The following is a 27,712-nucleotide window of genomic DNA, read 5'->3' on the forward strand; positions in this document are numbered from 1 at the left end:
AAAAAAAAAAAAAAAAAAAAGACTGAAAATATTAGGCATATTTCTTACAAGGAAATCAAGAATAAGTTAAAAGAAAAATTACAAGCACATGGTCAGGTGAATGAACAACGTGAGTATAGCTGTATAGATCAAATACATCGTAAAAACAAACAGGAATTATGTCAAGGGTTTATGGCATGATTATAAGTTTAAAAATCATAAAAAATATGGTCTATTGTAAGAAAATATAATTGACCAAAGCTAAATAAGTTAAAAAATAAAAATTAAATATGTCATTAACTAGGTAAAAATAACAAGCAAGGAAATAGCCAATCATCTTTAATACATCCAAAATGAGACTGGGTCCAAATCATCTTACATGACATTTTTACAATATTTTTAGAAAACAGAGTAAGCTTACATGATTAGAATTGCTTCAGCACACAGAACATGAAAAAAGATTTCTCCTTGCATTTTTGACCTCAGCAGATTTCTTACAAACCTGCAAAGGATAGCATTAAAAACACATATTTAACTTTGCATATTTGTGAATTAAAATAAGCATCATGTACAAAAATTAAATATATCAGGATCAACCATAGTTTATTCCTAAAATTCAAGGATAAGTCAATTAGAGAAATTCATTACCTGATAATTAGATTAAAATAAGATAAAGATGGATTTAATAAAATTCAACATTCATTCCTGGCAAAGCAATAAAACCAGAACAGGCTATTTCTCCAACATAATAAGATAGAAATTATATTATGGCAAAAGCAGTAGGCATGGTTAACTTTAAAATATTCCATGGATAAAAGCATTTCTATTAAAAATCAAGAACAAGACTTAGGATGCTTTTTGTTATCTTAAATCAATGACACAGAACATAAAATAACAAAAATAATTATTGAAAAACAAGGGAAAACATTTTATATAATTGCCAACCTAACCTGCTCAAGAAAGAAAATTAAAAAATTAACCAATTTCAAAATAGATGGCCAGGCACGGTGGCTCACACCTGTAATCCTAGCACTCTGAGAGGCCAGGGCAGGTGGATTGCTTGAGCTCAGGAGTTTGAGACCAGCCCAAGCAAGAGCAAGACCTGGTCTCTAATAAAAAAAAAACCTAAAATAAATGAGAAACTGAGGCAAGAGGATCGCATTAGCCCAAGAGTTTGAGGTTGCTGTGAGCTATGATGTCACAGTACTCTATAGAGGGTGACAAAGTAAGACTCTGTCTCACCAAAAAAACCCCAAAAAACAAACAAAAAACATATATATATATAACTTTCCTAAAATAGAAATAATACAAGATGATAACAAATAATCTCACTAGCAAAAGTTTCCCAAAATAATAAGTCACACCTATATATGTGCTATATAAAGAAAACAGAAATTTAAATATTGAACAAAATAATTCCTATAAATGTAATGGAGTAGCAAGTTTCTAGATGAGAATACTCATTGTTGTCTAAGATGCATTACTTCTCATATTAGACTATTAGTCTATGAGCTTTGTAATGAACATCCTTACTATATTGTAGAACTGGAAAACTAATGATTTTTAAGTTTATCTAGAAATAAATATAGTGATTCAAGTATGAAATGTGATGGAAATAAAATTATGAATTTATCATAATAAAATAGGTTATAGGTTTATGTTAACTGAATCAACAGACACAATCACCACATTATATGGTATAGAATAACCATATTAAACTTAAATTTAGGAGTATATTGAGGCATACACTATAAATTTCTTTCCAGTGGGTAAAGGGTAGTTGTTTATTTAATATTTCATCCCAAAGCAAAACCCATCTGTATTAAATATTTAATATGGAAAATAATATGTATATATGCTGAAAAGCCCATGTATGTAAATAGCTATATAATTGTAAAGGAGGAAATAATATGCTTAATAGTCAGTGGTGATATAAAATTAAAAAAAAACTCTATGAAGAAAGACTATATTAAATGGGAAAAACATCAGGAAAAGAATCTGTAACAAGTAACATAAGTAAAGGCTTAACATGGGTCTAAAAGTATTTGTATACAAGAATGAAAAATTAAATTTCCCTTTTTTTATAAGAAATAAACCTTTGTGTTGGCTCGGCTCCTGTAGCTCAGCGACTGTGGTGTCAGCCACATACACTGGAGCTTGTGGGTTCCAATCCAGCCCAGGCCTGCCAAACAACAATGACAGCTGCAACAATAACAACAACAAAATTAGCCAGACATTGTGGCGGGCACCTGTAGTCCCAGCTACTTGGGAGGCTGAGGCAAGAGAATCACTTAAGCCCAAGAGTTTGAGGTTGCTGTGAGCTGTGATACCACAGCACTCTACTGAGGGCCATATAGTCAACACTTGTGAATAACATTTCTCAGTGTCAATGTTAATTATAATATTAAATCCATTACTTAATAATTACATGTTAATAAACATATGGTAAATAAATTGAAAACTCCAAGAATAAGCAGAACATAAATAAGAAAATATTTGTTTAAATAAATTTGCACTCATCTAAGCTAACATTCAAAGATAATTAAAATAATATGTATTTTACTATGAAAATTGTTTTGTAGCAATTCATGTGCAGAAAATGTTAAAGATTTAAGCTTTTTAAAATAAAATAATTTATATAAGACTAAGGCACAGGAAACTGTTAGAATATTTATGTATGTATGCATATATAAAAACATAATAAAAGTTATCTCTGGCTGGGAGAGTAACACTTATCTGTGACTAGCAGGGATATTACATTGTTTCACTTCCATTATGTCTTCCTTACATTCTTTAAAGTTATGGGTTATGTTTATAACTTTAAATGTGTTTTCTGTTATCCAAGTCTGTAGGGTAAAATGTACAACTCTTCAAGTAAGATGCCTAAACTGACTGAGCCTTGCATAATTTGTGAAAATATCCTTTATAACCAGATTATCCCACCATGTATAATCAACTAGTAGAGCCTACATTTATTCATTCAAAGTCTTAGCCTCATGCATTTTTTAAAATTATATGTGTATCTACATACATGTTGCAAGGCCCATAGTTCACAATGCTACCAAGAAAGGAAGCAATGATCAAGTCTTGTGAAATCAGGGGTTATGGATTTGGTGTCTGGAAGAGGAAAAATATCTCCAACAATACTGAAAGAAGCAATGAAGCATTTCTGAAGCTCTGTGCTGATTTCTTTTTCTTTCTTTTTGAAGCTTGAGAAAAACTCAGGTTTTATTTTTTCCCTTTTTTTTTCTTCCATTTAAATTTTTAAAAAAATTTTTTTTTAATTAAATCATAGCTGTGTACATTAATGCAGTCATGGGGTACAATATGCTGGTTTTACACACAATTTGAAATGCTTTCATCAAACTGGTCAACATAGCCTTCATGGCATTTTCTTAGTTATTGTGTTAAGACATTTATACTCCACACCTAGTAAATTTCACATGTGCCCTTGTAAGATGCACTGTAAGTGTGGTCCCACCAATTACCCTCCCTCCCCCATCCTCCCCATCCCAACCCCTCCCTCTTCTCTTTCTCCTTCTTCTTGGGCTATAATTGGGTTATAGCTTTCATAAGAATGCTATACATTGGTTTCATAGTAAGACTGGGTGGCTTCATGATCCACTATGTGCCCAAACTCAGGTAACTGTTAGTGCAGTTTTACTTAGATTCCAAAGTAAAAGCTAGTAATACACAGATCCGTATTACCAGATATAGCCCTGGTGCAGTGTTAGAAGTTGGTGAACATAATAATGTCCCTCCATCCGTATATGACTATTAACCGCTGCCACTGGAATTCACTTTTCCTTAGTGTGTTGGCAGTTTTTAGACTAGAGGTTAACATTCAACACTCAGAATCATCAATTAAAATAACTTTCTTTCTCAGGTATAGATCTTGAGTTTTAATGAGTATACTTTACTCGAAATGACATTTGTACAAAGGAAATAAAAAGAACAATCACATTGATTTGAGTTGTAAAGAACCACGTTATGAGTAATGTGGTGTTTCAACAAGTTGATACAAATCCTGATGTGAGGCAGTCACATCACTGGGGTGGTAGTATTCTTACTAATGTTAACTAAAATTGATAAATATTTTTTATAACCTCAATTTTGAAGGCCTATATGAAATTCCATAATAAGAAATGCTTGTTTAAATCAGGCCATTAATGTTGTCCTGAAATCTTTCTTTACACAGCTGTTTTTAACTACCTTTCTTTATTGTTGCTACAGAACCATGCCAGAATTTCTGTCCCCCAAATGTTTTAAAAATATTGCACGCTTTTGAAATTCAGATTAACTTCCCTATTCATTTAGATATGTTACCTGAACATATCTTTTACTTTTAGTGTTTGTGTATTTATAAATTTCAGCTATTCTGAAAGAATCACCTCTTTTCTGGAAAGAGACTATATTTAAGAAATTGTGAAGAAATACCACATATTTAATTTCAGCTATTTTTTTCATTATTTTTCAGCTATTTTTTCTAAGACTCTTTCAAATAGACTGCATCCACAGGTCCTCAGTGAGAGAAATAAAAAAGAGGAGAGGGGAACCCACTGGATTGAATTATATGAGCCAAGTAAAAATATTGTGAAGAGGAATCAGCTAATAAATATAACCACAAGTTTTTCTCGCATTCTTATTTCCCAAGTAAACTTGTTATCCTATCATAAACAAAATCAACTGTGAGTTCTTAAGCAGCAAAGGAGATAAATACTATAGCCATAGGTTATTTCTAAACGAAGACCAAAATAAAGGTTTTGGAACATAAAATTGGTTACTGCAAAGTAACCCATCTGACAATGAAGGCTGTTGAGTCACAACCCAGACCTGTAATCGTCCTATCTGGGATATTCTAGATATTCTGTAGCTGTTTTCTGGAGCTCCGAGTAATCAACCCAAGCAATCTCACTTGCCTTGCCTACTGTACAATAGTTGTGCCTTAATTTTTTTCCTTTATTTTTTCCATCTATGGCTCAAGATTAAAAAGTGCCAGACCGTGAAAAAATGCCACAGTGTTAAGAGTTCATATTGCAGCAATTTCTCTTTGCTGTGCTGTGAATTCTCTTCCTTTTCCTTCTTTCTCCCCCGCCTTTTTAGTAAATGACATCTGAATCAATTATAGCTGTATAAAGAGTAAGGTACTGATATGAACACCCAGCAAATTGTGATGTAATATAATAATAATGCATTCAACTTGGGCGGCACTTTTCCTCACAACCTTTGTTAAACATTAATCATCCTCAGACATTCTTCATCACGCACATCAGCTCTCTCTGTATCACAGCAGGGAAATTTGAAAAGAGGCAAAAGGACATGCTGAGAATCTCCAGACTTATTAAGAACCACAATGAAAACAGAAGTACAAATTTCTCAAAAATCAAGAATAAACCACAGCTTTGTGTTGGAATCTACTTGTCTTGTTTTCTAAATTGACCGTGCCAGCTAAACAGACAGCTTGTTTATTGACAGATTTATGCATGGGGAACAAAAAGTTAGGAATACACATAATATTATTCCCTGTATTCTAAAATAAATATGTGTAAGAAGGAACAAAGAATCTTTTCAGAGGTCAATATTCCCTTTAATTAATTTACTTTTATTTATTTTTCAGTAGATGGCAAAGTTGGGGCTGTATTAAATAAGACCCTTCTGCCACCAAAGCAGCATTGACCAGGACCAAGATCTGCCATCTGTGAAAACAAATTCTGACATGAAGGAATTATATTTCAGGGACACATTTTGGAATGTAGAGATTTTGCTGGAATGCAACAAAAATTTCAAGTATTTTGAGTATCCTTATGACTTCCTTTGAGTTGTTTATTCTGAATTCCTTTGTGTTTCTCTCTCTTTTATTCAATTCCTTCTACTAAAGAGCCAAAGAACACACCAAATTTGAACAAGTTGGGTTTGTGTCTCTCTGAAGTGAAGGGGAAAGATTATCTCATTTTTGTTTTAGTACTCTTGAGGAGGAATCAAGGAAGTGAGATTGATTGAGGTTGAATCAAGTAGAGTGTTATTATAAAATGAAAAGAATTCTGTGATGAAGTTTTATCTAGAAGAATGACAAAAGAGAACGAGTCTGACATCATGATTGGTGAGGAAGTTGCAGTCACATGTTAGCCAGGTTAAAGGAATGATTAGTCATTGATATGATTTGGACAGTGCTCTTGTTTCCCCAGTGTACAAGCATTATTGCATGTTCATGTGTTTTATTGATCTATAATGATCATCTCGTCTGTTGTTAACATTTTGTGAAATTGTTTATTTCCGATTCAAGAACACAGAAGTCTAGTTAGGAGGACCAGATCAGCTCATAGCAACACCAAGATTTAGCTGATGCTACTCCCAGCCCAAATCTAGGAACTCAGAGGCTGCTGTTCACTTAATCATTTATCACCACACAATCCCATGTGTATGTCTTATGGAGCAGCTATACTAAGAAACCAAGTAGGCATTAAAAGAGAAAAGAGGGAGGTTAAAAAATAAAGGAGGGGGAAGAGGAAAGGGCTTATCTTTCACTCTAGTACACAGAAAGAAAGCCAGATACGATCATGAACAGTATTCATTTGACTTTAAGTAAAATGCAAAGAGAAAAACAGAGAGAGAGAGAGAAAGCACCTATCTAGGAACATGAGGCTGAGTAGGATTTGAAGAACCCCAACAACTTGGTCACATAAAGATCAGATTTTTCTGTAAAAATTAAGAATCCCAGTGTTATTCTCATTTATATCTGTATCTCATTGTAATGCAGAAATGCATGTATTTTATTGGGGAAATATAGAATTTGGACTTAGTATTCAGTCAAGACACATTTTCTGTGTTTAAAGATTTGTGTCTTCAATTCTATATGTATTTATGGATTAATTTATTCACTTCACACGAGTTACCAAGTGCACACGAACGTACTAAGTGGAGTGGATATTCAATGAAGCAATCAAATGTGCTTCCTGCCTTTTCAGAGCTTACAATTCATGTGGAAGACACATATTTTAAAACAAATTAGAAAAATAAATTTAAAAGGATCACTTGCCAACGTAGGTTGCTTTTCCCTCCCACTTGGAAATCTTGAAGAAGCCATCAAAAGGAGAGAAAAGTGAATGGATTTGGGGAACATAAACCTCTAAATAAAAAAAACCTGTAAAAAACTCTGGAGGAGAGAAAATTCATATGTGATTTGCTAAGGGAAAAAGCTTCTGACCAGAACAAGGGATCACATGCCACACTAAGGGAAATGGTTTGGGAAAAGCTTTATAGTTAGTCTTTATCCTTGCCCTACTTTGTAAGCAGGGCAACACCAGGAAATCAGAGGCTCTATGCAGAGGTTAACAAGGGGTGTTGTTAACTTCTGCTCTATTTCCGTACACAACCCACAACACAACAGTGCTAAAGGATGATGATGATGATGATGATGATAATCAGCTCTTGGAAAAGACCTGCGTCTATAGTGGGAGTTTAAGGAGTTACCAAGGAAAATTAATGGGACTGATGTTAGAGAGCAGACATGAGGGTGATTCTCTGTTTTGAGTATCCCCCATACACATGTTCATGTGCACACACACACACACACACACACAAACTTGAACTCACCAGCAAGTACAAAGTAGGCCAAAGCTTTGAAATTACCGTCCAGTAGAATAGTGCCATACTTGATAGTTTGAGGAGAACAGAAGTTCATGGTAGGAAATAATCAGAACCATTACTAAGTAAATAAACAAATAACTATTCAACTTGTACAAATGCAATGAAAATTAATGGAAGATACAGAAAGAAAGATCAAATAATTAAAATAAATACCATAGATATTATCAGAGAGATAGGAATTGTACGTAATAATGAACATGGAAAAAGAACTTTGAAGCTGAGATGAATAAAGAAACAGACACAGGTGAGCTATGACAGAGAATGACATAGCTATGACAGGAGCTCTCTAAAATAATTTACTGTATGAATAAATAAAAACATCAAAAATGTAAAGTTGAATGAAGAATATGCAATAAATAAAATGACACGAGAAACAGTTTGACATAGTATGTATGTGTATTAACACAATAATTGAATATTAACAAAATTGAAATTTAAAAGGCTATAAAAAAGTAAATGCAGAGGGAAGATATTTGAAAAATACAAGCTTTGCAAATTTGACACAATTCATAACAATAGATCTCTAATTGAAATAGGGCATGGAGAACAAATCAGATACAAGAAGAAAACCTATATCTAGACACTTTATGATGAAAACCAAGGAATTATAGAAATCAGTTTGAAATATTTCATAAAGAGAAGGATTATCTATTAAAGAATAAGAAATACATTGGCATCATGAAAAACATAAATGGGAATGAATCAGAAAACTAAGTATTATTTTTAAAATATTAAAGAAAAGTAATTTGAAGCATAAAATTTTTTAAACTTTTAGACATTTAATTTTTTTAAAATTTTGGGATAATATGAAGGTATATACAATTAGGTTACATTGTTTACATGTGTAAAGAAAATTCCAAGTTGTTGTTGAGTCTTTCACCCAGGGAGGGTGCCATATACTCGTGCATGATACCAGTTAGGTGGGAATTTACTGTATGCCCTCTGCCCCTTCTTGAATTTAATTGTATTTTTCTCTCATGTGGGTCAGTAATTATTAATCTATTAGTTTCAACTTAGTATCAAGTACATGGGATGCTTGTTGTTCTGTTCTTGAGATACTTTACTTAGGAAAATGTTCTCCAGATCCTTCTAGGTCAGTGGTTCTCAACATTCCTAATGCTACAACATATTTTCATTGTTACAAAGGGGTCACAACCTGTAGGTTAAGAACAACTGTTCTAGGTAAATACAAAAGACACAAATTCTTCATCCTTTTTTTACAGCTGAAGTTTTAAGGTGAATGATTAATTGTGAGGACACAATAAAGATATTATAGGGGAGCTAATCAAGCTAAAAAGCTTCTGCACAGCTAAGGGCTCTGTAAGTAAAGCAGACAGGGAGCCTTCAGAATGGGAGAAGAGTTCTGCAGATTATGTTTCCAACAAAGGCCTGATAACTAGAATCTACAAAGAACTCAAACTAATCAATATGAAAAGAACAAATAATCCAATTTATTTTATTTTATTTTATTTTATTTTATTTTATTTTATTGAATAGTAACGATGTACATTAATGCACTTCTGGGATAATCCAATTTCTTCATGGGCAAGGTACTTGAACAGAAAATTCTCTGAAGAAGACAGGCGCATGGTCTACAAACACATGAAAAAATGCTCATCCTCTTTAATCAAAACCATTTCGAGATATCACCTAACTCCAGTAAGATTAGCCCACATCACAAAACCCCCAAAACTACATCTGTTGGCATGGATGTGGAGAGAAAAGAACACTTCTACCCTGCTGGTGGGACTGCAAACTAATACAGCATTTTTGGAAAGAAGTATGGAGAATTCTTAAGGAACTAAAAGTCGATCTATTGTTTGATCCTGCAATATCATTACTAGGCATCTAAGCAGATGAACAAAAAACATTTTACAACAAAAAAATTTCTGCCAGAATGTTTATTATAGCCCAATTCACAATAGCCAAGTTGTGGAAGCAGCCTAAATGCCCATCAACCCATGAATGGATAAACAAATTGTGATATATGTATGTCATGGAATACTATGCAGCCCTAAAAGAGGGAGACTTTACATCTTTTATGTTTACTTGGATGGAGCTGGAACATATTCTTCTTAGTAAAGTATCTCAAGAATGGGGGGGAAAGTATCCAATGTACTCAATACTATTATAAAACCAATATATAAACACACATTCATAGGAATGATAAAATACAAAGAAAGCTAGTCCAGAAAGAAAGAGGAAAGAGGAAGAAGAGGCGAGGGGTAAAGGGAGGCTGACTGGAGGGAGGGTATTTGGTGGGATCTCACCTACTGTACACAATGCAAGTGTACATTTCAAAGCAACTAAGAGTATATTATAAACGTACCACAAAAATAAGTAAATGAGTTGATGGTTGTATTAATTATTTTGACTTAACCTTTCTATGTTGTATATCAACCACTACATTGTACCCCATAAATGTGTATAGTTATGATTTAATAAAAACTGAGTTAAAGATTTAATAGTAAAAAGCAATATTCCTATCTTAAAACAAATGTATATCTCAAGTCAACTGTAGGGACTTTCTTTACTTACAAATATTAGTTATAGAAAGAATATTTAGTTTAGAGATGGGTAGACTGCTTGAACTCAGGAGTTTGAGACCAGCCTCAGTAAAACTGAGACCTCACCTCTACAAAACAAAACAAAACAAAATAGAAAAGCTAGCCAGGCATGGTGGTGCATGCCTGTAGTTTCAGCTTCTTAGAAGGCTGAAGCAAAAGGATTTCTTGAACCCAAGAGTTTGAGGTTGCTGTGTGCTATGATGGTGCTACAGCACTCTACCCAGGGCAACAAAGTGAGATTCTGTTTCAAAAAAACAAAACAAAAAAAAAGGAATAAAGGAAGAAAGTAAAGAAAGAAAGAGAAAATATAATTTACATTTTTTTTTTTTTTTTAGAGACAGAGTCTCACTTTGTCACCCTGAGTAGAGTGCTGTGGTGTCACAGCTCACAGCAACCTCCAGCTCTTGGGCTTAGGCGATTCTCTTGCCTCAGCCTCCCTAATAGCTGGGACTTCAGGCACCCACCACAATGCCCAGCTATATTTTTTTGTTGCAGTTTGGCCAGGTAAGGGTTTGAACCCATCACCCTTGGTGTATGGGACCGGCGCTACTCACTGAGCCCCAAGTGCCACCAATTTACATTATCTTAATCTCAAGGTCAACAATCCATAAGCACTACATGGATATATGTGAATTACATTTGTTTAGAAAAGGGAAAGAAAAAATAGCATAATTAACAGATTTAATCAGGAAATCAAAGATCTGTTTTTAAGTAATCACATTTGTTAAATTGTAGTTATTATCATTTCCAATAATGAGAAACCAATAGTTTGAACAAATACACACTGAAAATGAGAAATGTCTTTAAATGTCTTTAACACTACTTATATTCCCTAAAGTATCCTGTAAAATTCAAATATTTACTGGAAGTCTATTATAGAGTTTTGACCTGAGTATATTTATACTGTGTGGTTAATAAAAGTCCAAAATTACAACTGATTCCATTTCAGTACTTCCTAACTCCTCTTAGTCTTTTTTCACATGGCTATTGCCATCGATGATCATAGGGAGATTCTGGAAATTTTTAAAGTAGCAACTATCCATCTATTGCAATACAACCACAATGTTCCATGTACACCAGACATAAGAGGCCCAGAGCCAGAAAATTCTGACATTTAAAAGGTCCTGACACTATTCAGAGACTCACACCCAGTTACAAGACAAGGATACTTGACTCTCACAACAGGGCTATTGTGTAGTTGGGCAGCAGAGCTCTGTTTCAGATTATTTCCTCTTTATGACAGCATGATGGGAAAGGTCAAGAATTTGCCATTAGTCTTTCACCCCACACTTTGAAACAGACTCTTGTCAGCTATGTATTATGATTATTCATTAAAAGTTTTCTACACTATTGAAAAGGCATGTCCATTGATTGAAAATAATTTGAGGATTTAATTATTAAATATTATGCCTACTGTTGATGTTTCACATTGTCTTTATTATAAAAATTTGTACATTTCTTCTAATACTCATGTGGTTTCTACTGGAATTGTGCTCCTAGAAATGTGCCTCTGATTTCTTTTCATTGGGTTTGTAGGCATCATTAATAGAATGACATTAATTTGTTCTATATATATTAGTAGCAGTATGTAGTCTATAACTACATACAAGATACTAAGTAGTAAGTATTGGATTAAATAATTTATGTCATTGGAGAAATTTCACTATGAGAACTATAAGTACAAGAAAAGTCCTTGAACTAGTAAGAACCTAAAGGAAATGCATGAACGCAGAGCCGCCCCAGAAATCTCAGGGAAGAAGAGGTCCCAGACCTCAGGCCTGGATTGGGCAGTGACCTCACACAATTATTTTCAAAATCTCATGTATTTAACACTGCAATAATTTGGACCTAGACTTCGGTTTGTGAGTCATAGTCTAGAACTCATTCCAGCATTAAACTAAGAAGAATCTGAAAGTGATCACAAGTCTCCTGGGTGTCAACTATAACTGAAATATCCTATCTACGGAATAGCCCATTCATTTCTTTTTCTTTTGGAATTAAGCTCTAATGCAAAAATATGCACTCATGGCTCAGCACCGGCCACAGATACTGGGGCTAGTGGGTTTGGACCTGCTAAACAACAATGATAACTGCAACCAAAAATAGCCAGGCATTGTGGCCAGTGCCTATAGACCCAGCTACTTGGGAGGCTGAGGCAAGAGAATCACCTAAGCCCAAGAGTTTGAGGTTGCTGTGAGCTGTGACACTACAGCACTCTACTGAGGGTGACAGTGTAAGATCGTCTCAAAACAACAACAAGAAGAAGAACAAATATGCACTCACATCTAGACACCCAGAAGGACAATGGCAGATTTAATGTCTTTATGTAGCAATTGCAATGAATATTTGTGGACCTCTCCTGAATGCATTTATGCTGAAAAGGTAAACAATATGCCATTTCAAAGCATGCCATTCTGGCATATTGACTATATGCCTTTGAAAAAATCCCATTCATGGACATTCTAAGAAATGAAATTTCTATTGAGTATGTCCTGTAACGTTTGTGCTGCATCTTTCTCTGCTCACTCGTCAGTGTAGAAATGTGAATGATTCGTCACTAAGGCTAGAAAAAATTGAGATTCCAAGTCTTAGAGAAATTTTGGGAAAGAATGTTCTTTTCACCTATTCCCACTTGCTATAAGAAATCCACAGCAATGAAAAAATCATAAATTACAATTCTTCTCCCTAATTTCACTAGGCAAGAGTAAATGCTCTTGTCTTCTGTAATGAGACATTCGCTGTGGCACTTTAATTTATTACCACATGTTACGCACTTCAGAATATACTTTGTTTTAATTCACTTTTCTCATTTTCTCTAAGATTTTTTCGGGTCAAGAATGAGGCCTAATCTTTTTTGTAACTCCTGCAGCACCTAATTCACTCTGGATGCTCAGCAAACTGTGCCACTGGAGATTTTATGGTCCATCACTCATAGGCCCATATGGATGTGTTGTTACAGCAACAAGGAAGAACATTTCAGCAGACTCTGACAGCTGAGCCAAGCCATGATCCACGTGGATTTCAGAAGTGTGCACCCTACGTGACCGCAGTAAACTATTGGTAGAGCAAAGATTATACAAACCTGGAAGGATAAGAGTAGCACGTGCTCCAGAGAGGTTGCTGTTCTGGCTACTGAAAAGTTTATTTGCAGAAGAAAAAAACATGTATAATGTCAACTACTTCTTTCTGGTGGTGGTGTTGATTAAATTTGCAAGTAATAAAATCTCCGGTCACTCAACAAATATTTCACATGTGCCACTATAGATACTTTGCCATATAGGATGAACTGTACCCGGAAGTCCCTAACATAAAATTGTAAAGAGGAGGCAGTCAGTAGGCCTTGCCTATATGGGAGAAGGTGGAGTATTAATGATGTTAATGAGGAAAAAGAATTAAAAAAAAAAAGCAGAGAACGAAGTTCTAAATGGATTTTGAGAAGACGGTGCATGTAATGTATTCCTTAGAAAATGATAAAAATTGTCTAGTTACTCTGTCTGCAGCTATGCTTACAATCTGTCTAATGTGTGCTTGTTTTTGCCTGGAAAGTCAATTTTCTTCTTGTTTAGAAAGAAAGTTGGCTAAAAGAACAGAGAATTGCAGATACACAGGATGTATTGAAAACGGGGTATATTAACTTCACATTTTCTCACTAGAAAGCTTTCTACTGTTGTGAAAAGAGTAAAATCCAATACAGAACTTTGGAAGCATTTTTCATAAGCGTTCGCTATGAGCTCTTCATTCATCTCAGGAGGAAATTGAGTTTTATATTGGAGCAATGTCACTAGAATCCATTCACTTTCTATATTTTCTAGGCTTCGATTTAGAATATAATATATTCATGAAGCTAATAGATCATATATGTATGTTTTAAATTTTGAATCAATTGTATTTCATAATCACAAGTATGTGAGCCATAGAATTCAAACTATGGGTGAAGGAAATCACAGAAATTGGCTGTACTTAAAGGAAATCTAATTAAAAATGATTATAAGACTTTTCAAAAGCCTCTAGATATGTCAGTTTCTGCGTAACAAAGAGATCTTAGGCCTTGTGAACTTATTAAGTTCTTTTTTTCCTTAGAAACATATTACTTGTCGTTTCCACATAAAGGAGAGAGGCTGATTGAAATAGTAGACTTCAGTTCTATTTGAATCCTTTAATGTTTGAGAATGTTTGAACCCATTATCAATGAAGCACCATTTTCAAACACAGTACACATGATGATACGAGAGGTTTTTTTTTTTTTTTAATTTGAAAACGTAAATTCAGCGTTGAGAGCCTTCATGGGTATGCTACCTAAAAAATGTTAAATTTATTTAAACGAAATATGAATCAATTTAAAAAATTGTTCTCATTTGATGCATCCAACCTTTTCTTCTTCTTTCAAGATAATCAAGTACAGATGATCCTGGTTTACAGTGGTTTGGCTTACCGTACCATGATTTGACTTTACAGTGTTGCAAAAGCAATGCAACCATTCTGTCTTTCACTTTCCATGCAGTGTTCAATAAGTTATATGATACATTCAACAATTTACAGGGTGTCTCAAACATTACTCATAAAGTTGCCATACATCAGGAAAATGGGAAACTGTAGCTAAATGTATCTTTATTTTCAAAATATTTGTTACAAAACTTACAAAGTGAAGGCAAACATATGGAAAATATAATGCAAATATATTGTAAAATTTTGTAAATAAAGGGATTATTATTTAGCTACAATTTCCCATTTCCCCTATGTATGGGGACCTTAAATATTACTTTATAGAGATGATATTTGCTTTCAAATCAGTAAAAATTACTATTTAAGTACATTTTTAAAAGTCACTTATATAGAAAATATTTCCTGTTTATTCAAATAAAGTTCAATATTTTTTTAAGTACCATTTTTTCAAAAAATACCCTTTAATGAGTCTGACGAACCAAATACTTCCTACATACTGTTCATGATAACTGTTGCTAAGATGACTTTTATATGTCATCATATAGAAGACAAATATTAGAGAAGTTAGAGGAACATCTCCCTGAATAATCTTACTATTGAGTTTATAAGATTATCTGTTTTTACTTCTTGGTCAATGCCTTACTTCTATTATGTTCCAATAGATGACACAAAGCATGCTCATCATCAACATGTCTGAGTCAGTCTGTAAATTAATATATGAGAAATCACATCTGATACCCTGTACTTCCCAACCACATGAAAGTACTGACTCTTTTGGAATCTACAGAATCAGGTTGTGAAGACATTAAACAAGTCCAGACAAACCTTGAACTTTTCCCTGAGGTCACAGGAGTAGGTAAACACAAAGATCTAAATATTATAAACAAAGCCAGGCATGGTGGCTCATGCCTGCAATCCTAGCATTCTGGGAGGCCATGGCAGGTGGATTGTTTGAGATTTGGAGTTGGAGACTATCCTGATCAAAAGCAAAACCCTGTTTCTAAAAATAGCCAGACATCTGTAGTCCTAGCTACTGGGGAAGCCGAGGTAAGAAGGTTTACTTGAGCCCAAGAGTTCAAGATTGCTGTGAGCTATGACACCATTGTGCTCTACTGAGAGTGATGAAGTGAGACACTGTCTCAAAAAGAAAAAAAAAATGATGAAATAGCCTGAATAACGGCACCTCAAGAGGTGTTCATGTCCTCATCCCTTGAGAGTGTTACTTTATATAATAAGGGGATTTGCAAATCCAAACAAATCAAGAATCTTGAGATGTAAAAATTATTTTGATTAGAATGGTGGACTCTAAATGTAACCATGAAGGTTTCCTGAGAGGATGTCAAAATGGTCAAAGGATGAAGAAGAATGAAGAAAGATAAAGAGTTTGAAAGTAAGTGGTTAGAGTGATGGAAGCAAAGGCCTTGAGCCAAGGCATGAAGACAGCTTGTAGAGGCTGAAAAAGGCAGTGAAAGAGATTCCGGATGAACCACATTCACTGACACTTTAACTTTAGTCTTGTGTGACTCATTTTGAACTTCTGAACTCCAGAACTCTGGGTGGATTAGAAAAGGAAAAATATGGTGGTGCTTGTGGCTCAAGGAGAAGGGTGCTGTCCCCATATACCAGAGGTGGTGGATTCAAACCCAGCCCGGCCAAAAACTACACACACACACAAAAAGAAAGCCACTATGATTGTCATATTTACTACAGCCAAAGCTAATATGATGAGTGAAATATTTACCTTCTTTAATATTAATAATATTTTTGCCACATCCTCTCCTTTCTGAAGTAACCCAAATACTTATTATAGGAGTTGAGTGTTACTATTAGTAAACTATTTAAGAAGCAACTAGACTGCAAATGGAAGGTTTACACCAATTTGGAAGTATTTTTGTTTGCCAAGAATCTTAACATGAAATAGCTTAAATTCAAGTAATATACCAAAGTATTCCTTTGAAAACCTCATAATGAAAGCGATCTCCCAACTTCCAGAATCTAAAGACTGTCTACCAAACTCCAAGTGTTCTTTTTAATATCACGAGGGAAGTAAGCATAAACTTCTCTTATTTAATTTTTATTTTGTTTTTATAATTATTTGCAAACTTTAATAATTAAAAGTCTAATAATGTGAGAGGTTAACTTCTGAGGGGACACCCCACCTAAATCCTGGGGTATCCAGGGGAAAGCCTGTCAATGGACAATCCCTGGGGCTCATCAAAACCACTAACCATGAGAGCAGGTTATGGGACAGGCCTGCCAGGGCCAACACACTGAAGAATCAATACGTGGGAGGGATTGAGCTGTTTGAACTTTTGATATGTAGTTAGATTAGGAAATCCAGTTTACTTCCCGTTTGGGGATAGAACTAATTTCTCCCTCTGCCTTTCTAAATACACCATTGGCAGTTTGGTCTGTCAGCAACCCCTTATGGTTTACCTAGCCTCTTTCTCTATCCAGTCTTCCCAGGGATTTTAGATTCTTTCAACCCCATCTTTTGGTATTTTTACATTTTGCATTTGTTAGAAATCAATAAAAGCCTTCTGAAGAGGCAGTGAGGGGCTGCATTTTTTTGGTTTACTCAGCCTGAGTTAATGTGAGCCTTCTCAGGGCATTCTCAGACATTATGTTTTATATGGCATGAGTTATTTGTTTTCAGTATAGTTTTCCAGTGTAGTTTCATTGGCTTTCACATGGGGTCAGAGTTCACATGCAAAGAGATAGCTCTTTTCATGTGGATTAATTCAAGTTCTCTGTAGATCCTAGTTATCAAGCTTTTGTCTGATTCAAAATATGCAAATGCCCTTTCCCATTGTGTAGGTTGTCTATTAGCTTGTTGTCTCCTTACCTGTACAGAAGCTTTTCAGTTTAATTAAGTCTCATTTGTTTATTTTTTTTGTTGCTGCAATTGCCATCGAAGTTTTCCTCATAACATCTTTCCACAGGCTGATAACTTGACATGTTTTCCCCACACTTTCTTTGAGGATTTTTATTGTTTCATTCCTTAGATTTAGATAGTTTATCCATCTTGGATCAATTTTAGTGAGTGCAGAAAGGAGCAGATCCACTTTCAGTCTTTTATATGTGGATATCCAGTTCTCCCAGCACCATTTATTGAATAGGGAGACTTTCCTCCAGTGTATGTTCTTATTTGGTTTATCAAAGATTTAGGCAGCTGTAAGATATCAGTTTTATCTAATGATTTTCTATTCAGTTCCAGATGTCTATGTCTCTATTTTTGAGCCAATGCCATGCTGTTTTGATCACTACAGCCTAAAATCTGTAGTGAGCAAGGCAATCTAAGAATTGCCTTGACTATACAGGTTTTTTTCTGGTTCTGTACAAAGCGAATAATTTTTTTTTTCAAATCTTAAAAGTATGATGTGGGGTGTTTTTTTTTATTTTAAAGAAAGCTGTTTGTTTGTTTGTTTAAATTAAATCATAGCTGTGTACATTAATGCAATCATGTGGTACAATGTGCCAGTTTTACAGACAATCTGAAATGCTTTCATCAAACTGGTCAACATAGCCTTCACAGCATTTTCTTAGTTATTGTGTTAAGACATTTATATTCTACACCTAATAAATTTCACATGTACCCTTGTAAGATGCACCGTAATTATGGTTTCACCAATTACCCTCCCTCCACCCATCCTCCCCTCTCCCCTCCCCTCTCTCTCCCCTTTCTCCTTCTTCTTGGGCTATAATTGGGTTATAGCTTTCATAAGAAAGCTATAAATTGGTTTCATAGTAAGACTGAGGACATTGGATACTTTTTCTTCCATTCTTGAGATACTTTGCTAAGAATATGTTCCAGCTCCATCCATGTAAACATGTAAGAGGTAAAGTCAGAAACATGAAAAAATGCTCATCATCCTTAATCATCAGAGAAATGTAAATCAAACCCACTATCATCTAACTCCAGTAAGATTAGCCCACATCACAAAATCCCAAAACCAGAGATGTTGGCGTGGATGTGGAGAAAAGGGAACACTTCTACACTGCTGGTGGGGATGCAAACTAATATGTCCCTTTTGGAAAGATGTTGGGAGAACACTTAGAGATCTAAAAATAGACCTGCCATTTGAGCCTACAATTTCTCTACTAGGTATACATCCAGAAAAACAAAAATCACATTATAACAAAGATATATGTACCAGAACATTTATTGCAGCCCAATTCATAATTGCTAAGTCATGGAAGAAGCCCAAGTGCCCATTGACCCATGAATGGATCAATAAATTGTGGTATAAAGATGTTGGTATTTTAATGGGGATTGCATTGTATTTGTAGATTGCTTTGGGAAGTGTAAACATTTTCACAGTAAATTCCTCCCAGCCCTGAGCATGGTATATTCTTCCATTTGTTAATATCCTCTCCTATTTCTTTTCTTAGGGTTTTATAATTTCTTTTGTTAGCTATATTCCTTGGCATTTAAGAGAGATGAATAGAACCTTCATCAATGAAAACAGAGAAATGGCTAACAAACATATGAAAAAATGCTCATCATCCCTAATTATCACAGAAATGCAAATTAAAACTACGCTGAGATATCATCTAACCCCAATAAGAATGGCCCACATCACATAATTTCAAAGCTGCAGATGCTGGCATGGATGTGGAGAGAAGGGAAGACTTTTACACTGTTGGTGGGACTGCAAACTAATGCAACCTTTTTGGAAGGAAGTATGGAAGTACTATTCTCTCCCATAATTCTCTAATTCTCAAAGAACTCAAACTAGACCTCCCAATTGATCCTGCAATCCCATCACGAGGCATCTACTTAGGAGATAAAAAGTACTTTTACATAAGGACATTTATACTAGACTGTTTATCACAGGTCAACTTACAATTGCCAAATTGTGGAAACAGCCTAAATGCCCAAGAACCCAGGAATGCATTAACAAGGTATATGTCCACCATGCAATAACATTCAGCTACTAAACAAAGATGGAGACTTTACATCTTTTGTATTAACCTGGTTAGAGGTGGAACACATTCTTCTTAGTAAAGCATCATAAGAATGGAGAAGCAAGAATCCAATGTACTCAATTCTGATATGAGGACATTTGATGACCTAGTACTTGTTAGGAGGTGATGGAAAGAGGGTGGAGAGAGGGAAGGAGGGAGGTAGGTGGGGGACCATGGCCTGTGACAAAACTCTTGGGGGCAGGACACAATTTAAGAGGGACTTTACCTAACAAATACAATCAGTGTAACCTGGTTCTTTGTACCCTCAATGAATCCCCAACAATAAAAAAAAAAAAAAAGATCCCTGACATAAAGAACTCATACCTTAGATAGTTTTTAATAGAGATAAAATAACATAGAAATTTCCAGCACAATTATAAGATGTTAAATTGAATTTAGCACTCTTTGGTCTCTTTTCCTTATTTAAACTTCAGGTCACTTTTTTAGCTACACCTGCAATAGTGCTCTGACTCATTATATTTTTTTTGTTTTTTTCTTCCCCCCTCTTCTTATGCATTTATTCCTGGTAATCTCATCTGAATTTCCAATCTTTAGTGTGTTTTTTATTCCTTTTATTTTTCTTCTATCAATTCTTTTAATAATAAAATACTTCCTGTCTTTTTCTCCTAAACTTATTCTTTTCTGAACTATTAGCTGCCCAGTTGATAATCAAAGTTTCTACTTTTCTGTTGACCTTCTATTATTGCTGCTACTATGTTGGTAGGTGCCCTCCTGATTCACAAACAAGATAAATATGTAAAGGAATTCTTATTTATTCTCCCCTCTAAATAATTTCAGTTTTCCTCCCATAATTGCAGTTATTATTCTTTCAATAATTTCACTGACCATTGCCAGCTTGAACACACACAAATCCATCATGCAGATAAAAATAATTTTCATATAATGTTTTTTTAGCAAGTAAAATTTAAAATTTTATTTATTGAAAATATGTGATAAGAAATTTGAAGATCAGAGTATTCTTTACAATTAGAAAGCAGATACAGCATTTTAACATTGCTTGGTTTTATATCCTTAGACTAGTTGGAGTGTTCTTCCCAAATAAAGCATACTCAAGTCACCAAAACATAGAATTAATATTTTTGCAGGGATAAAAAAGAGTTAATATTTTCTTACATATTTAAAATTCAGGAAGGATGCCTTCAGAAACTTCCACACGGTTTTAAATTAGTCATCAGAACCATTGCAGCACACAGTACTCTCATGTATTTGTACTGAAAATACACATCAAGTATGTTTCATTGGTATTTAATTACTTCCCTTCAAGACAAATCTCTGATGTCCATTATGGATAGTTTGTATTACTGACACTCCATTACCTTGACACCCGCTGAGGCAATGACTTGTGTTTTCCAGCTTCTTAGGATTATTTATACTTAATGAGTAATGAATGGCATAAGGCACTCAATATTTTTGAAACTCTCAGATGTTGAGCATAAAAAATATATTTGTTTTACTCCATAGAGCTCCCAAACTTTCTGTTATATTGGAGGATGGAAAATTACAAATAGGAAGAAAGACAAAGAACAAGTTAGGCAGGTATGGCAGCCTGCCAAGTAGCGATGGTACTCCTGCCTTACTGTGCAGCCAGAGAAGCAGCATTGTGCACTGTGCAGAAGCAATTAGGAGCGGTTCCCTAGGAAACTTTTATCAACACCATTTCAAGAAGGCAAAGTAATATCCTGGATCACCCTCATTAAAGTAATCTCAAAGCTAAGGGGATGTATTACTAATATTGTATATGTATTTTGTTTTTTTACTTACCTGACAAAACATAGTGTTTTCTTTCTTTTTTGTTTTTTATATTTTTCAAGCCAGTGTGTCACCATGTCGACATTTTATTTATTTATTTATTTTTAGTATTTTCTTTCTTATTTTAAATGATCAGAAACGATTATGGTTCAGAGAGCAGACACTGCAAGGAGACCAAGTAAAAACAGGAGGAAAAAAGGCATTAAATACTTAATTGAAATTCACACCTACTCAGTGGAAATTCAGTTTTGGTATTGTATGTCAATTTGAAACAAGATTATTTTTTCAAAATCATGAATGTGAAAACTAAGTTCTGTTTTATTGGATTAAAATTCTATCATTTTATTTTTTGCTTTATACATTTTTTACTTAACCCCAAATATTTATGCAATGCAAATGATACAGCTGAGTTTCTTTCACATTGGTTTATTCTACTCAACCATGAAATGGAATCATATTATAGGAAAACAGTTAATCAAAGTTGGTGTATAACATACAGCTAAGTACAGCAGATACACAAAGAGTAACATAATGAGGTTGTTTCTACTCCATGGAGATTCAAGTCCCTTTAAGGACATGAAACAACACAAAACAAAATAACAAAACTGGATAGCAATATATACACACACTATTGTTATATAAGTTTTAAACTGTTCTAAAATTAGTAAGAACAAAACAAATTAAAAATAAAACAAATAAGGTCCATAGTTTATTTATTCATAGATTCATTCTCAGTATATATCATATTTTCCCCCTTATTTACAACAGATACCTCAAAAACTATCAATAACTTGTTGTTTTGGGTATTCACCATTATTTTGAATAGAAATTGTTTTAATGACTACTGATATTTTACCTAGTTCATTACTTTCTTTTTCAAAAGGCCCCAAGTACATCTTATTGATTTGAGCATATTTCACATCAACCATCTTGGGATACTTTTAGTTTCTTTAGTAAGTGAGCATTTCAGACCAGCAGTCCTCAAAGTTTTTCAATTCTGAAATTCATGTATCTCTCTGTACATGCTATTATTCCATTATGTCTTTAGAGGATAGAATGGGGGGAAGCTGTAAGAATAAACACTGGCATATAAACTTCCATCTTTTATGTCTTCTCATTTTGTGGGGTTACCTGGGTTTAACATTTGTTACATAGTAATACTTCAATGACAAAACTATGCTTTCACACTAAGAGGAAAATTTGAAGAAGAAAAATGGAATCAAGCCTGTAAACACTTGTTTCATAATGAATTGCACTACTCTTCATTTTCTGTACAATTGTACTATATTTATGCATAAGGAATATGCATTCAAAGCTATAAGAATGTGTTATTTAGCAGTTATGTTACTTTTATAAGTAGTGTAAACTGCATAATTATTGAATAACTCTTTGAGCATTCAAATTTCTTCCTTTATTTTTTCACCGCTGCTCTCTGTACTTGAGAAATGTTATATATTTATTAATAAAAAAGCTCCAAAACTCCAGTTCTCTCAAATAATAATTATTTGACTCTATATACTTAAAAAAAGAATTTATAGGATTTGTAGGCTATCTTCTTTCCAGCTACAGAGTATCAATGGAATGAACATTAAGAGATATGTTGTATATTTAATTATGTACATTAAACCTAATAAAGAGTTTTTCAAGAATAATTTCATGCTTTAGTTTTGGCCACACTGTGAATGTTTCTCAAAACACATTCACATTATGTATATACTTGAGATTAAAAACTACTTTCTTAATAGCAGGTGTTACTTGTCTTTTTCAGTTCTTTTCAGTGGGTGAAAGTGCTGGCACAAATCACAGCATGTAGTCTTGCAGAAAAATAAAACATTAATTTCACATAAGCCAGTGCAATTCATTCATTTACTGAAATCATATATACCTTTTTAAAAATACAGAGAAAATTACTTTTTTGTGACAAAATGGGAAGCAAATAATAATTATTCCGGCTTCATCATTTGGCAGACTTCAAGGAAAATAATGGCAGTATTTGTAACTCATGATGAATTAAGAATTTTGGAAAACTTGTATCTATAACCAAGAGCTTGGCAGCATTCCAATTCTTAAAGACTTTTTAAATTGGATCACTAGTGATACTGACACATGTAATTTTCTTTTGATATTTTAATATAAAAAGAGGAAACATTTAGAACTACATAATACAATGAGCCAATATTCAAATAATTGGTCTGTGAGGTTCTGAATCACTTATTGGTAAAATGTTCATCAATTAATTGTAGTTTCCACTATACAGATCTTTTACTTCTTTGGCTAAATTTATTCCTCTAAGTAGTTTATTTTTTTGAAACTATTATAAATGGAATTGTTTTCTTGATTTCTTTTTCAAATAGTTTATTGTTAGTATATAGAAACATTACTGATTTTTGGATGCTGATTTTGTATCCTGTATCTTTAGTGAATTCATTTATTTAGTTCTAACAGTATATTTAGTAGAGGTTTTAGTTTTTATGTCTTTGTTCTCAGCTTAGCTAAACATTTATTGGATTTATCTTTTTAAATAAAACAACCCAGGTTTAGTCATCTTTTTTTTTTTCCTAGTCTCTATTTCATTTATTTCTGCTATTTTTTATTATTTCCTTCTACTTAAAAGGGGCTTAATTTGCTTTTGCTTTATTCTTTTCCTAGTTCCTTAAGCTGTAGGAGATAGGTGTAGGAATTAGTTTGTTTGATATCTTCCTTCTTTTCGGAACGAACACACTCATTGCTGTAGATTTCCCTCCTTGAGCTGCTTTTGGTGTCCCCCAGGAGTTTTAGCGCATTGTGTTTCCATTTTTGTCTCAAGATATTTTTAAATTTCCCTTTTAGTTTCTTATATGATTCATCATATGTTGAGAAGCATGTTATTTGCTTTCCACATACTTGTGAATTTCTAATTTTACTTATATTATTGATTTGTAATTACACACCACTGTAGTCAGAAAAGATATCGATATGATTCCAATTTTTTAATTTGTTAAGACTAGTTTTATGTCATGACTTGGATCTGTCCTGGAGAATGTTTATATGAGCTTGAAGAGAATATATGTTCAGCTGTTATTGATAAAATGTTCTGTGCGTGTCTGTTAGATCCGTTTGGTCTAAAGGATAGTGCAAATTTTCTGTCTGGATGGTCTGCTCATTGCTGAAAGTGCAGTATTGCAGTCTCTCACTATTATTGTATTATAGTCTCTCCATCTAAATCTATTAATATTTATTTTATATAGCTAGGTTCTCTAAGGTTGGATTCATGTATAGCATTTATAATTGTTATATTTTCTTAATGAATTGGTTCTTTTTTTCATTATAACATAACCTTTTTTTGTCACTTATGGCAAAAGTTTTTGATTTAGAGTCTATTTTATGCCATGAATAGATATAGCTGCTACCCCTGCTATATATTGGTTTACATTTGCATAGAATATCTTTTTTTAAATCCCTTCACTTTTAGTCTGTTTGTGTCATTAAAGTAAGTCTTTTTTTGGCAGCATATATTTGGATTTGGGTCTTAATTTTGTTTGTTTTATCTATTCAGCCACTCTATGTATTTTGATTAGAGAGTTTAATCCATATATACTCAATGTTATTTTTGATAGTTAAAGATTTAGTATTGCTAATTTGTTAGTTGTTTTCTGGTTGTTTTGTAGATCATTTGTTCTTTTCTGTCCTTCTTGTGTGATTTCCTCCAGGAGTACATTTTACTTTCTTACTTTTTGCCTTTTATGTATGTAACTATAGGTTTTTGCTTACACACATCTTGTATTTATAATAGGCTATTGTAAGTTAGCATAACTTAATATTGATTGCATAAAATAACTCTACACATTTACTTAATCTTCCCCACACGTTCTATGTTTTTGAAGTCATAATTTAAATAATTTCTATGCAATTGTATATCTCTTAAAAAATTATTATAACTATTATTTTTAATAGTTTTGTCTTCTTACTCTCTTGCTAAAGACAGATTTGTCTGGGAAAACCCTTCACCAGTCATCCTGTCCAGAGATTCTGGGCAGACCATCTAGCACAGTCTGTAAGTGAACTTGCTGATGGATTCTTTGGGTAGGCTGGCCTGGTCCCTAGATCAGCAGATGGGTGGATCCAACACTTGGGTTTGCAAGTTTAGGCCTGGATCTTGGATCCAGTGGTAATAGACCTGTCGATTGGGTACCCAGGTGGCCATAGAGCCTGGGTTCATATAGGTGGGCCTGAAGCCTATATACATGAGGACAGGACTGAGACTTGTATCTGTGAAGAATGGCCTGAAGCCTGAGTCCAGAGGGGCTGACCTGGCACTGGCAAATGTCCTGAGTCTAAGTCTAAAGAGGCTGGTCAGGTGTTGGATGGGCATGGAAGCTGGGTTCACTGGGATGGACCCAGAGTCTGAGCCTGCAGGGGTGGAGGCTAAGAGGACTGGGCTAGGACCTGGTGTCATGGGGATCAGCCAGGTACCTGGGTCCATTGGATTCTAGAGGTTTGATTTGTGGGTGCTGCCTTAGAGATGAGGTCTCAAGGGCTGACCTGTAGTTCTGTATCTTGAGATGGCAAGGGATGGCTTGGAAGCTGGGTCCACAGAATCTTCTAGAAGCATTAATCTGTAGGGCCTGTCTAAATGCTGGGGTCCACTGGGATAATCTTGAACCCTGGGTCTGATGAGTGGGCCTACTTCCTGCACCTGTGGAGCATGAAGTGATGGGACTTGGCTTGGCACTGAGCAGGCCTGGAGTAAGTAGCCGTGGAGGTTGACTTGCCTCTTAACTGGTCTGAAACCTTAGGCAGGCCTGGGTTCTGTGTCTAGGGCTGCTGGCTTAATGACTAGGGATAGGAAATATCCTAGCTCTGGTGACAGCCTACAGCCTAACTTTATGGGATTGGCCTGATGCTGGGATGGTAAGCCCCAAGGGCACTGGGGTAGGCCTGGTGCTGAACAGGGCCGAGAGAATGAGTCCACCCGACAGGTCTGGCCTAGGGTTACCTGGTACCAGGGCAGGCCTTAGAAATTCTTTCTGTGAGTATGTTGGGAACCATAGGGGCTGGCCTGGCACTGGGCAAGTCTGGAGGCTGGGTCTTTGGATTCTAACATGGTGCTGGGACTGGCGTGGAGATTGAGTCTGCTGGTAGGCTTGGAGCCTGGGCTATGGGATCTGGCTGGGCACTGGGCCTGTGGGCTCAATCCACAGGTACTGGCTGGAAGTTTCCAGCCATAGGGGTCTTCCTGGAGCTGGAATCCAAGAAAAAACTGTGCTCATTTCCCTATCCTTTCTCTAAGTGGAATGTACCTCTCTCTCCACTCCCTGCTGCCTATGGAATGGGGTGACACAGGTAATCTTTAACTGTCCCTCCTTCCCTCTTCAATGCGTCTTTGTTTATTTCTGTATTACATCACAGGTGGTAATTTCTCACCTTTCTTTCTTACCTCTTATGAAGATATTTTTGTGAATGGATAGTTGTTCAAATTGATGTTTCTGTGGGGGACAAGGGCTGAAATGTCCTATTTCACTATCTCACTTCAAGCTGTTTTACTACTCTACCTATTTGTTACACAGAAGATACACTTTGAGCTAAATTCAGCTGTACATTCTTGCTTTGTCATTTTCACTATAGATAAGCTATGTTAAATAGTAAAAAAGTTTTAATAAGAGAAAGTTAGCTAGATTCTTTGGGAAAGACTTTCGTATTATGAGACTTCCTGTGTGGGAAGTATCTGAGAAAGCACATAGACCAGATTGCCATTGATGACTTCTATAACCAGCCTTGGAATAATTCTAAAGTTCTCAAAGTCAAGTACTTATTAATTATAATAAAATATCTGAACATTCCTTGGGGGTTGAAATATGGAATTTTTTAATATCATGATGGTGGCTATATTCTTTCTTTATGATGCTTATACTTTATTTACTTATTATTGTTTTACTGGCTAGGAAATATAGTGCAATACTGAATAAAAGAAGTCATACAGTCATTCTGGATTTCTTCTAGATCTCCAAAAGAACACGTTTAGCATTTTATTCTCAAGTATGATGTTTGCTGATGTTTTTAAATAATTTGTATTAAATTTAATGTTATATGCATATATAAAAGTATATAAAACAAGTTATTTTTAATCATGAATAAATTTTGAACTTTATTAAATGACTTTCCTACATTTATTGAAATGATTATATGTATTTTCTCCTTTATCTACTTGATAGATTACATGACTAATATTTTTTTTTAACTTTCAGCAGATGTTTCTTTAAAAATACCAGACACACAGCTCATCCTTGTCTCTTTTGGATTGTTGGAGAGGGAAAGAAAATGCGAATCTTACAGGTAAGTGAACATGATGGTTTTCCTCA

At 34.5% G+C, this 27,712-nt stretch overlaps 1 pseudogene; it reads right to left on the bottom strand.

The window, feature by feature from the left end:
• LOC100946434 overlaps window positions 1-27,712 on the bottom strand; it is a 41,657-nt pseudogene that overhangs the window by 13,748 nt on the left and 197 nt on the right.

This window comes from Otolemur garnettii, unplaced genomic scaffold, assembly GCF_000181295.1.
Source record: "Otolemur garnettii isolate 467f Iridium unplaced genomic scaffold, OtoGar3 scaffold00131, whole genome shotgun sequence".
NCBI lineage: Eukaryota > Metazoa > Chordata > Mammalia > Primates > Galagidae > Otolemur > Otolemur garnettii.